Source organism: Diplotaxodon limnothrissa, linkage group LG7, assembly GCF_057381915.1.
Source record: "Diplotaxodon limnothrissa isolate DT_005_m linkage group LG7, D_limnothrissa_male_GT1.1, whole genome shotgun sequence".
In the NCBI taxonomy this organism is placed as follows: Eukaryota; Metazoa; Chordata; class Actinopteri; order Cichliformes; family Cichlidae; genus Diplotaxodon; species Diplotaxodon limnothrissa.
In genome coordinates, this window is record NC_140602.1 from 68971248 (window position 1) to 68982790 (window position 11543).

At 43.0% G+C, this 11543-nt stretch overlaps 1 pseudogene; it reads right to left on the reverse strand.

Annotated features, from left to right (window-relative positions):
• Positions 1–660: 660 nt before the first annotated feature.
• LOC146629719 (transmembrane emp24 domain-containing protein 6-like) lies at positions 661–3739 on the reverse strand (annotated as a pseudogene).
• Between the last annotated feature and the right edge of the window lie 7804 nt (positions 3740–11543).

Genomic DNA, 11543 nt, shown 5'->3' on the forward strand with positions numbered 1-11543 from the left:
TTGTTCTGCTCCTCTGTCTTTCCCATCATATCTTTTGTGTTCTGGTGGTGGATGTTCATGTGAAACATGGTTTAACATCTTTTATTTTACATTTTTAATAATAATGCCAGTGCATGTAAGCTAAAAGCTCAGGCTACTCGAAACACTCAAATTTGCAGTTTATTTGGTCCTTGGAGTTTAATGTCATACAGAGCAGATGTGAACACAGAAGCCCCATAACCTACTGGCAACACAGTCTACTCATATTGTGTCACAAAGGCCCAGAGACCTGTAGGAAACCATTGAACCACCAATCATTCCCAACCCGTTGTAAGTGCTTGGTGATTAGCTGCTATTGCCCCGTCATGCTGGCCTAGAGACCGGTCCTTAACCCCTCGCCAACCGCCCATTGCTATGCCAACGTGTAGATTCTGCAAACAGCTGATGAATGGTTTCTGGAGAGTACTGGTAGCTATCAGTATAATATGTTTACATATTTTTAAAATCACCATCACATATATGTTATTGTTTTTATTTGTTATCAAACTGTATCAATGCAGTATATTGTGAAAAAAAACGTGTTAAGATAACTGATCGAGTCTGTTTGGAAAAGCATCACAAAGTCTCAACATGATTATTTCTAATATTTATTCATTCAAAGAGAAAGAACCATCACTGCTTTTCAATTTGTTCGTGTCTGCCTTTCCTCCACAAAACATCCAGACATTTTTATTTTTAGTCTATCAGCATCGAGGCTTCTCGCCCTCTGTGCCGGTATTGTTGACAAAGAGGCTTTTGAGGAAGAGTAGCTGCAGGTACCCAGAGGTGACGATGAGGAGGCTGAGGGCCATCGACCACCAGGTGATGTACTTTGAGTTGGACTGCAGCAGGAAGTAGTCTACGCTCTTTCTCATCCGACTGAAGCCGTAGTGCCGGAACATGTGAAAGACGTAGGTCTCCACTTTGTGGGTCGTAGTCTGACACAGCAGAACAGACGCAGGTATAAAAATCTGTTTATTCACTTTTGATGTGTCAAACTCCAACAATCCCGCCTCTGCTACCAGTTACTGTTTTTAATTCATTTTGTGAAACACTTTGAACTTAAGTGTGAAGTTTAAATACATTTGACTTGTTTTGGCTCACCAACTGCTGTCAGTACTGCCACAGACACCACAACACTATAACAACTGTAACAGCAGGTAGCTATGTGTACCTCGATGACGCTCAGTGTGTTGTTCAGCTCTTTGCTGATCTCCTCCTTCTTCTTCTCCTCCTCCTCGCTCTTTGAGGGATCTTGGTAGGTGTCATAGTAAACACCAAAGCTGAGGGAAACCTGCATCGAGCCGAAACGGTTGTGGAAGTTGCTGAAGCACATCTGATAGAAACCTGGAAGTAGACAAGTCAAGATGTTTTTCTTTTTTTTTTCCATATAGCACAGTTAAAAGTAACACAGCAAACACAAAATGTTTTCCAGTTAAAGCAAACCTATTACGTATCACAGAATCCTGTGAAAATTGAGTTTATCCTTAATGTTTCCATAGGAATTAAAATCAGTTGTATTTGATTGGTGTATCCAACGGCAGATGTGAGAACCTTTGCAAATGCAGACGTTTTTGCAGTTTGCTGGTCTGCAGCATTCAGTTGTGTGTTAACACAATACTACAATCATCTCAGGAGTGGATGTTCCAGCAAATTCAACCTAAGACCATCCAAACACTCAGAAAAACTGCAAAACCCCAAGAATTCTCATTCTCAGACTCTACAGGCCTCATGTTAAATGTTAAAGTTCATGAGAGTACAAATAGAAACAGACGGAACAAGTGTGACTTGTTTGGAAGGGTTACCAGGAGGAAGCCTCTTCTCTTTAACTGAACATTGCAGCAACGCTCAGGTTCCTTTGGACAGACAAAACCAAAGTGGACATGTTTGTCCATAAAGGAGAAAACGAAACATGTCAGACCAGCTGTCAGCACTGTGGTGGAGGGATGATGATCTGGGCTCCGTGCAGTGACTCAGTAAACCATGAACTCCTCTGTATACAAATGTATTCTAGAGTCAGATGTGAGGCCATCAGCCACAGGACGATGATACCAAGAAGAGTGCCAAACCTCCAAAAGAAAAAGAATCAAAGTGGTGCAATGCTCCAGCCAGTCCAGACCTCAGCCTGACGGAGAAGCTGTGGTGGGACCTTCAGAGAACGGTGCCGAAACCGACTGAAGAGTTGAGTCTCAATGATGAGACTAATAACATCTACAGAAGCGGTCCCCAACCCCCGGGCCTCGGACCGGTACCGGTCCGTGAGTCGTGTGGTACCGGGCCGCGAGAGTTGAGGCTCAGGTGTGAAATGTCTGGTTTTCAGGGTTTTTATCGGTTTTCAGTGTTATTTTGTTATCGTTTTTATCGTTAACTCTGTTTTCCTGGGTCTTTCCACGTGTGTTATGAATAAATTTTCTTTTTTTCGGTACCGGTACTAGTTTTATTTTGTTGTATTTATCCGCGACACCTTAAAGGCCGGTCCGTGAAAATATTGTCGGGCATAAACCGGTCCGTGGCGCAAAAAAGGTTGGGGACCGCTGATCTACAGGGTGCACGCACGAGGCATTGACGATGACGTGACAATGAGCAGTGACAAATAAATAATGACAGGATGAGAAACAGGTGAAAACATGGCTGGAAGAAACTAAAGAAACAGGAAGTACACTCCACATAACGAGCACAGGACAAAAGACTATCATAATAAAACAGGAAACAGACACAGGAAAACTAAACACTAACAAAATGTCCAAACTTAAAACACTGGCACCACCCAGGCACCATTACAGAAAAACATGATGAAAATTAGAAGATTTTATTGAACATTTCTGTAAAACTCCTGCAGGGTGAGATGCAGTGGGACGACCTGTATCATGAGAATAAAAGATGAAATCTCAATGGAAATCTCAAATGCTAATCTACCAGCTAACGCTAACAAGGTGTTTTTGTGTTTTAATAATTATTTGGCTGCTCACCTTTAAAACATGTATCTCTCTGACTTTACATCCTCTACGAGAGTTTGTGTTGTATCAACATTTAATGTTAAAGTGAATATCTAGACATAATTTCCTACAATCTGTTCATCGCATTCAGCTGAAGTGAAATAACAGCATGGAAGAGCTATCCATCAGACAGACAGCTACCTGATTCTGCAGCCTCAAAGTTGATCTGGCCCTTCGCATCATCAACAGTAGACAGCAACAGATCACTCGGAGTGTTGACGGTGACAGACAGGTGTCTGCCATGACAGACAGGTGTCTGTCATGGCCGACTCCCATCACCCACTGGACCTACAAAACCAATACAGAGTTAAAAACCATACAGAGCGTCCACACACTGCAGGAACGAGCAGCAGCAGCTCTGTCAGTGTAAAATATCCTGTTTGATGTTACCACTGTGAGCTCTTTTCAACAGATGGTACCGATGCTGGTGTCCATGCTAATCTGACATTTGTGGGAAAACAGACTACATGTCAGGTGGCGTCACTTAGCTTGACACAGAGTTTTCTTCTTACCATGAAGTTCAAGTAAAATCTCTCTCCACGGTGAGCAAAGTGCCAGAAACACTCCAACCCAGCAGCAGGAAGCACTATAGCAAAGTCGTACTGGTCAGAACCCCAGAACAGCTCCTGGTCTGTGACGTCGGGGCGGGCGTTTGTCTGGGGAACCCCATGAGCTGAGCCCCAAAATAAAAAGCCCAGAAAGAAGCAGGGAATCCAGCACAGCATGTCTAAAACATGGAAGGGTGAGAGTAGAGTCTGTGCTGCAGTTAGATCAAAAATGATTAACCAGCCCTGAAATGTTTCCTCCTCTGCTGGGAAAACTGGACAGGCTGCACAGATGGAAGCACTGCTGATAGAGAGGAAAACCCTGCAGGAGGGAAACTCTCCAGGTGATCCAAACAAATGAACCTTGAAACTTCCACAGACAGATCCCGACATCCTGTGGAGGTTTGGACCACCGGTTCAGTAATATTTGACCATGTGGTGGATGTACATTTAGATTATTCTCATGGCCGTCATTTCAACATTTACATGAATCCATTGATCCACTGGTGAACAGGAAACAGCAGACATATGCCAACAGGAGAGTGGGTGTAGTGCTGAGAAGATGGTCTGATTGATGTTTTACATGATAAAACTTGTTTCCATTCTAGACAAAGATCATAAAGAGAATACAAACAGTATTGTTTAAATGATGGTTTCATTTATAAAGCGAAAAACTTTCCCCAAACCTGCCCTGTGTGCAAAAGTAACTGCCCCCTAAACCTGATCACTGGTTGTTCCACCCTCTGCAGCAGGAAGTGATCAGTGCTGAGCAGTTAAACATAATTAACTATCAATGAAATCATGTATGAATTATGATTCTGTGATTAACATACACTTCATATCACTTCTCATTTTCAAAATCATGTCGTTTAGCTTTGAAATGTCTGCATTTGTGAATAAAACATTCTCTTAGTAACAACATTTATTTAGATCCAACCATGCAAAATATGATTTTTGCCATTTTTCAAGTGGTCTTAAAGCTTTAATCAGGACTGTATCTGATATCACTTCAGTTTAATGTGAAAAAGCTGCATCAGTGTTTTGCTGGGATGCATCTGCTCCTCTGGCTTTCCTGTTAGCAGTGAGTGCATCGATGTCACAGAGGTTTTAGTGCAGCATAAACTCCAGCACATATTTTTGTCACTCTGGAGCACATTTCAGGAAAATAACAAGAAGTAAATGAAGGAAAGCGACAGAAGCCGACAGGATAAGACGAGCGTCATATCTGAGACAATAACCAGGGCCGGACCGTTTCTGACAGCTGCATCATTTTTATTGTGCAACAACACGGCAGCAGAGGACGGTTTGATTTGGTCTTGGGAATAAATCACTACTGGAAATCACAGGACTCAGATCAACACACGTCTGCTGTCCAGAACCAGGACGACGTGCTGAGATCACGGTGGGCGACAAATGTTCATCAGCAGAACGATGAGACAGAAACACAGAAGAGCCGTTTGGAAAGGCAGGAGGTACAGTGCTAACAGGCTGCAAGAAATATAAATACAGACTCACGTCTGTCTCTATCAGTACTTATCATGCAAAAGATACGACACACATGTGTGCAAAGAAGTGTCCAGGTTCATCCTGACCATCAACCTTTCTGACTGAAGGGCATTTCTGCCAGCAGAACTTCAGATATAAGCAGTGACGTGAGCTATAAGACAATAACACTATCAGTCATGGTCTGGCAGTCCCAGAGCACAAAGCTCAGCAGGACATAAACAGCGTGGAGTCATCAACATCATCAACAGAAGGCAGAAGAGCTTTGAATGTCCTTCAAGAAGTCTGGAGAAGTGTTCCTGCAGGTCCTCACAGAGACGCCAGAGAGCTGCTCAGAGAGTTCAGAGAGAGCTGAAGGATGAAGGCCAGACCAAACATTCACGTTCAAGCTCGTTAGAACTGTAAAGACTAGATTTTTGCCTCATATTCTGTATTTTTAATGAATATTTGCACATTTCAGTGAATCGCTGCATCTGTTTCCAATTCTCCTGCAAAATGTAAAGAAACGAGTGAAACGAGGGCTCAAGACTTTTGCACAGTACCGACTATATTAAAGTAAAGCTGGATTCATTCTCAAACACAGTGAAGGCGTTGCTGGTCCATCGGGTAATAAATCACAGAGCTTACAGTGATCACATGGTTTCAGACTCCATCACCTCCCAATCAACTTTAAACAGGGTTCCTTTATCTGGCTCCAATTCAAGCACTTTTTAAGATCTTTCAAGGTCCATGTTCAAGCTTTTCGAGTACATGACCGAAAAAACAAGCGAACAGAAAGCATGTTTCACTTTGCATCACCTCAGTAAGACCATGTGAAAATGTAAACAAAGCCACAATAGAAAAAAATAAGTAGAAACAAAAGGAAAAATTAATAAATACATAAATATTAAAAGGACATTTTATTGTCCAGCAGAGCATTAAGAATATTCAACAGAAACTAAAGTATTGAAGCTCCCTGAAAATCTGCCCACCGATCACTTCAGGCTCTCAGATTTGAACCCACTAAAAAAAGATGTGAAGACAAACAAACTCCAACACCCAGTTTTCATGTACACACAATGAAAAAGCAGCAGAAATCATTTATTAATACATTTTTATGAATTGATTCTGAACCTTGCATGTTTTCCCTCTTTTTTATCCTGAAGTGGCTTTTTGGACTTTCCCTCCTTTGTTCCTTTTCCCTCCTCGTTACTGTCTCGTCGGAGCACCTGAGCCTTGTTATCCTCAGTGTGAGTCAAAAACATAAGCTTATGATAGCAAGGATAAAGACTTGTGGATGTTTTTGCATCTGTGTTGTAACTTGCTGTGATGTATCTACACCAGGTAACCAGTGTTTCCCCTCGCAGCAGCTTCCTCTTCTTTGTTCGTTTCTTTCAGATTTCCTTTCTGTTTAGTTTTGTTGGTTTTTTTCCAAAGTGAGTTTCTCGTGTGGCTTTCTGTGATTTTTCCTTCCCTCTTTTGCAGGAAGACCCTCGTTATTGTCTTGGTTGGGTTCACCTGTGCGTTGTTATCCCGCCTCCTGGAGCCGGTGTATTTAGTGTGGCTTCTCTCTCTGTCAGTCTTCAGCAGGTTGTTGTGTCTGTTGGGTCTTGCTGTTGCTTTGGGCCTTTTAGGCAGTATATAAGTTTGTGTTCTGCAGTGTTTATATAGAGGTTTTAATTTCTAAAGGCTTACCCACGGCCAATCTGCAAGCTGACAGCTGTGTTTCTCCCAAACAAAATAAATCTGCCCGTCCATCATTAGCAGGGACATAAAGACTCATACTGCGTCCTAAAGTTTGTCTTCCAGCATCAGAGTGAATCAAGACTGTTTTACAATACACCATGCAGTAAAAGACAAAACACAAATGTGAGGTGCTGAGATATTAGCCGTAAAGATAAAAATAATCCAACGCTAACTCAGCCACTTCACAACATTAAAACAAGTTGCATGTTTTATTAGGGACTCCCATTTTTGATAAAATTTAAAGCTGATAGCATCTACTCCAGATCTTCCCATCAAACATTGTTAACTTTGCGTCTGCGCTCCATGCAGGGCCACAAACTCTGGTGCTTTCCCCTCAAATACAAGCATTTCAAAGCCAGTGCAATGGTAGACCCTTCCCTCTACTTCGAGGGCCAGTTTCCTGAAACCCTTACGTGTCCCTGCTGCAACACACCTGAATTTAAACTTTAGTAGCTCATAAGCCAGACTCTAGACCTTAACTGCATGTTGAGGTGGCAAATCTAAGGCGTGCCAGAAGGCCTCATCTCGTTGGTGTCACTGGTTCCTAATCGCCCCATGTGCGACATGCAGTAGCGGATTTTCATACGGGCAGTTGCCCGGGGCGGCATCATGGGCATCTGCAAAAAAAAAATCCTCCTACTCATGCTGCCCCGACGTCATGCCAGCGCATAGTGGGAATGTCACAGGCACCGATCGGTTTTCTATCGCCCATTTGCTGGGAGTAAGGGCGCCCTGCGCCTGCTGCTTGCGGCAGGGAGGAGAGGGCGGGGCGGCGGGGGATTCTCTGGTGGCTGGAGCAGCATCTAATAACCAACTCGCAAAATAAAACAAAATAAAAACAAACACGAAAACACCAGACATCATGATACAGACTTATAATTTGCATCGATGTTTTTTTTGAAATTCTGTACACAAAAAGTGAGCGAGAGCCCTCGGTGCGCGTGCTCGCTGCTGAAGTCAAAGTAAACTTTATTGTCATCTCCGCTACAGACAGTCCAGCATATAGAGACGAGACGACGAGGCTCCAGCTACAGCAGTGCAAGTAAACAAACAATAAATATAAAATGAGTAAGAAAATAAATGTACACTTTAGGACTCGGGGTAAAGGATCAAAGGAACTTGTCTAAAGCAGTTCTTGTTCATTAACTGTTTTAAAAACTACCATCTGCATAACTGACAAAGGCTAACAAGGCCGGGGAAGGACTATATACACAGACTTAAAAATGTATCTAAAGTCAGCTATTTCATTATTTGTGCTCTTGCCTCTACCATTGAGGACACTTTTTGTCCAGTAAAGAGTAGCGCTACCTCGATTTTTAAACTTTTTTTTTTGTCATTTTGCTCAAAGACTATTGTGATACTCACTCTGAACAATCAGCTCACGTGGAGTTGGCACATACCTGTCTCACTTTGAGATTGTCTGACAGATGTTGAAGGACCTCAGGGACGACTCTGGCCCTTCCTGTAAAGTGCAGTGGTGTTTTTTAACCCAGTCCAGTTTGTCTGTGTACTCAAAGGTCCACGTTGACCCCGTGGATTGAAACAGGGGTCAAGTCTCCTTTGCAACTCAACGTGGCAAAGGAGTCGACTCATCGCCCCTGCTGATGCATCCAACCACCGCAGAGTCATCAGAAAACTTCTGCAGATGGAGGTCTCTGTTCAGTGGCTGAAGTCTGGTGTAGGGGGGCGAGGGGACAGTCCCCTGTGGTGCTCCTGTGTTGCTGATCAACATTGTCTGACAAGGTGAAGACGTACATTGTGGTCTTCCTGTCAGGTAATCAATAATCCAGGACACTAAAGAAGCATCCACCTGCATCGCTGTTAGCTTATCACCCAGGAGAGTCGGCCTGATGTTGTTGAAAGCACTGGAAAAGTCAAAGAGCATGACCCTCACAGTGCTCGCCGGCTGGTCCAGATGGGCGTAGTCATGATTGAGCAGATGGATGATGGCGTCCTCAGCTCCAAGACATGGCTGGTAAGCAAATTGAAGGGGATCCTGATGTGGTCTGACTATGAGTCGGAGCTGGTCCAGGATGAGTCTCTCCAGGGTCTTCATGATGTGGGAGGTCAGTGCCACAGGCCTGTAATCCTGGGGGCCACTGGGATGTGATGTCTTCCACAGCACTGGGACCCTCTGCAGACTCGGCATGAACAGTTTATGGAAGACTCAAAAAAAGCTGGGGGCACAGGACTTGAGGACACAGGGACCCACTCGTCTGATCCAGCAGACTCGCCTGATTGGAGTCTCCTAATCTGCAACTGTACCTGGTCTTGAGTGAAAGTGATGGGTGGGGAGGGGTGTCAGGACTCTGGTGAGGGTGTGAGCAGTCACTGCAGTGTTGAAAATGGTGGTTGGTAACCCATGATGAACTGCCAACTTATCTAGGGTGTACCCTGAGTCCGCTAGGATAGGCTACCTGATAAGGAAATGATGGACAGAGGACATCTCCTCAGCAGGTGTTCATAAAGTTTCCTCATCTTCATGAGGATCTCATGCGCAGCATCTTCCACTGGCTCGATGTGGGTGATCAGGTCTCATACAATATGACCCTTATGGTTATTCTGGCCAAGAAAGAGAATAGGCTGGCAGCCCAGAGAATGTAGTTTTGAAACCTGCAAGAACAACAAGGAAATCTATGCAGCCAGTCTGGTTTGAAAAATTATCTTAGCAGGGGAATAGTTTACAGTGTGGGCATGGCCAGGCTGATCAGTACCAACTCAGGAGGTGCAACAACGTAAATATTAAATCCGTGTGGTTGGTTGGCTTTGATTTGTTACAAGGTTAAGACTGGCCTGAAATGTATCCTCTGGAATTTACAAATCTTGAACAAATGAAGTTGCATATAAGCAAACTGATGCATAACAAACCTTTAAGTTTCACATCTTTGTTATGCTGCTGTAGATTTTTAAAAAGGTTTTGGCATCTCACCTGACAAATTTCTATCTGCTCCTTTTAGGCATCTATGACACGCGCTCTTCCACAAGCATGTACTTTTGTCTGTCGTCACAATCCCCGACATCAGATTGACAGTGAGATGTATCCTGAATAGGGTAAAGAGTTGCTACACTGCTTCCTCACATCTGCTTCATGAATATGAAGGGTTGTAGTGGGAGAAGGTGGTCTAGGGTGAAGAAGGGGGGTGCAGGGTGAAGGTGATGGCTCTGGGGGGGTGAGTGTCCAAAGTGTCTCTATTGTGTGAAGGCTTCTTGATGGCTCATCAAAACGGCAGTTAAAGTCGCTGAGGGCGTTGGCCAAGAGCTTGTGTTGTGTTATTCTGTGTTTGATTCAGTCATTGAAATATCTAACATGAGACAGGTGCTCTTGGATTACTATTGAGACGACAAAGACGGTCATGAACACTATAGAACCAACATCTGTGATGGGCATGATTATCAATAAAAACACATTTTCTTGGCGTGTTAGCCTGCGATCAGGTACCCAATGCGCAGCTTCAAAGACTCCCAGCTATGGCTATTGTAAACACTCACCCTTCTACAGTGCCCGGGGAACACTGGCTGGCTGTTTATTTTGAGAGACAGACGCGGTTATTTTTTTGATAGTTTTGGAAACTCGCTAGACAGTTTTCCACCAGCAATAAAGGTGTTTTTTCTAAACTGTTCCACTATTTTATATTCAGCAGAACGACTCCTCCATCACATGCGGTCAACATTGTGTATTTTTTATTTCATACAGTATGGGGACCCAACCAAGATGGCGGCCCGCTATTGATTTTTTTCTTACTTTCAACCTTTATTGAGGCATATCAATGTTACAGCCAGTGCCAATGCACGTCGCCTCTACGTCTCTACAAAACACGGAAAGTACCCAAAAATTAGGGACAGCTAACTAGCCTACCATATGCGGCACAGTGCACTTAAGTCTGGTCTTTTACCTGTGAAAATAGGCCGAGCAGCCGGTGAAGAACCGCTCTTAGCAGTCAACAGACACACCGGACTAATGGCGACCGCACTTCCTGCGCAGAAGCCAATGGGGTTGAACTTCACCCCATAACGTTACGAAAATTTAGAAGCGTTTCTTAACAATTACTAACATAAAATGCTTCCCTTCAAAAAATAAATTTCACATTTCAAAAATAAAATCACAGTGAACACAACTTAGCTTGGCTAGCTACGTTAGCATAGTAGTTTGCGCCGGGGCGAACAACGTCCGCTATCTTTTAAAAATTATAAGACAATTACAGTGGTCTGCATTAGAGTAACGTCAGTGTTAAATTTTCCAAAAAGAGTCCAACAATTTATGCTATCGCGGAATTAGCTGCTGTGTGTATATTAAAACACACAAACGCGGGGGCAAGCTAAGATGTATGTTATGTATGTTACGTCGTTGTTTTAAAGTAAACTAACAAAATCCAGAGCGACTGCAGATATGTGTAATTTCGCATAAAATTACTCACCGTTCGCGATGAACACAGCTCTTGATAAACCTTGAACACGTGCTGTTGAATATGTCCGCTTGTGTAGAAGAAGGGAACTGTGAGCTGTTTACACGTCATCAAGTTGTATTTTACATCGACAGAACTTAAAATTATATTGTTTTTTGATTAAAAGAAGATTTTAAATTCAGACAAATCACGATTATATATTGAGTAAAGAGGCATAATTTATGTGTCACCCGAACTCAATAAAATAAAAATTTTAATTAGGAAGTCTAACAGTATTTAGGAACTTGATTTTTCATTTCACAACAACATATATATGTAAGTAATGACTAAAGATCCCATTAATTACTTTTTAG